Raw genomic sequence first — 2,094 nt, 5'->3', positions numbered from 1 at the left:
AGCTAGCTAGTGGTCTGCTTGGTTAGCTAGCTAGTGGTCTGCTTGGTTAGCTAGCTAGTGGTCTGCTTGGTTAGCTAGCTAGTGGTCTGCTTGGTTAGCTAGCTAGTGGTCTGCTTGGTTAGCTAGCTAGTGGTCTGCTTGGTTAGCTAGCTAATGGTCTGCTTGGTTAGCTAGCTAGTGGTCTGCTTGGTTTGCTAGCTAGTGGTCTGCTTGGTTAGCTAGCTAGTGGTCTGCTTGGTTTGCAGCTAGTGGTCTGCTTGGTTAGCTAGCTAGTGGTCTGCTTGGTTAGCTAGCTGCTTGGCTAAACACAGAATGTCAGCACACTGTTTTCTGATTGGCTAAACGGATCCGTTTCATCTTTAGCTAAGATTTGAGGTGTTGAATCTTGGAAACTACAGCAGACAACATGAGACATTCTAAAACTACAACAGATCAAGCTAATTTAGTTCTAAAATGGCATAAAACCGTCTCATCTCGGCTGTTGTATCTGAACTGGGCTTAATAGACACACTCACCGACTCATCTGAGCTACCCTGTGTGTTCGTGTCTCTGTTTGACAGAAGGTGCCCTTCGCCCCTGCAAGGCACTTCTCCTACACCCCCTCCAGCAGAGAAGGGGCCAACCTCCCCGCCGTGGCCCGCCGTCCTCACAGCATGTCCCCCTCCACCATGACAGGGGGCGACAGAGACAAAGGTAAGCCTGTGGTTTGGTGGTCTATAGTGGTCAGTGTCACCACCCACCTCCAGGTACACATTCCTCCCTCTGACCGTTGGCACACTTTCCTCCATGTATTTAAATAGTTTAGCCAATGAGGTTTCTGCATTATGACGCATTTACATGACACCACAACATTCTATGACAGCCATGTTAACTCTTCATTTACATGACACCACAACATTCTATGACAGCCATGTTAACTCTTCATTTACATGACACTACAACATTCTATGACAGCCATGTTAACTCTTCATTTACATGACACTACAACATTCTATGACAGCCATGTTAACTCTACATTTACATGACTGCCACTATTTACATGACACTACAACATTCTATGACAGCCTTGTTAACTCTTCATTTACATGACACTACAACATTCTATGACAGCCATGTTAACTCTTCATTTACATGACACTACAACATTCCATGACAGCCTTGTTAACTCTTCATTTACATGACACTACAACATTTTCTATGACAGCCATGTTAACTCTTCATTTACATGACACTACAACATTCATGACAGCCATGGTAACTCTTCATTTACATGACACTACAACATTCCATGACAGCCATGGTAACTCTTCATTTACATGACACTACAACATTCTATGACAGCCATGTTAACTCTGCATTTACATGACACTACAACATTCTATGACAGCCATGTTAACCTTCATTTACATGACACTGTTAACTCTAACATTCTATGACAGCCATGTTAACTCTTCATTTACATGACACTACAACATTCTATGACAGCCATGTTAACTCTTCATTTACATGACACTACAACATTCTATGACAGCCATGTTAACTCTTCATTTACATGACACTACAACATTCTATGACAGCCATATTAACTCTTCATAGCTCACTAACCCAACTCAACATGCCATACATGACTAATAAGCTGCTGCCGTAGTGAGGAGGCTGTACAGTATAACACTAACTCTGCATAGAATGCTGTAACAAAGAGAGGCGGTCTTATACTTATAGACATAATATAACTGCTGAAACAAAGACATGACTGTCTTATAGACATAAAGTAACCACTATAACTAAAATATGACTGTCTTATAGACATAAAGTAACCACTATAACTAAAATATGACTGTCTTATAGACATAAAGTAACCACTATAACTAAAATATGACTGTCTTATAGACATAATGTAACCACTATAATAAAGATATGACTGTATTATAGACATAAAGTAACCACTATAACTAATGTATGACTCTCTTATAGACATAATGTTACCACTATAATAAAGATACGACTGTCTTATAGACATAAAGTAACCACTATAACTAATGTATGACTGTCTTATAGACATAATGTAACCACTATAATAAAGATATGACTGTA

The sequence above is a fragment of the Oncorhynchus masou genome, unplaced genomic scaffold (genome assembly GCF_036934945.1).
Source record: "Oncorhynchus masou masou isolate Uvic2021 unplaced genomic scaffold, UVic_Omas_1.1 unplaced_scaffold_1381, whole genome shotgun sequence".
NCBI classification, from domain to species: domain Eukaryota; kingdom Metazoa; phylum Chordata; class Actinopteri; order Salmoniformes; family Salmonidae; genus Oncorhynchus; species Oncorhynchus masou.
Note: the sequence above shows the minus strand (reverse complement) of the source record.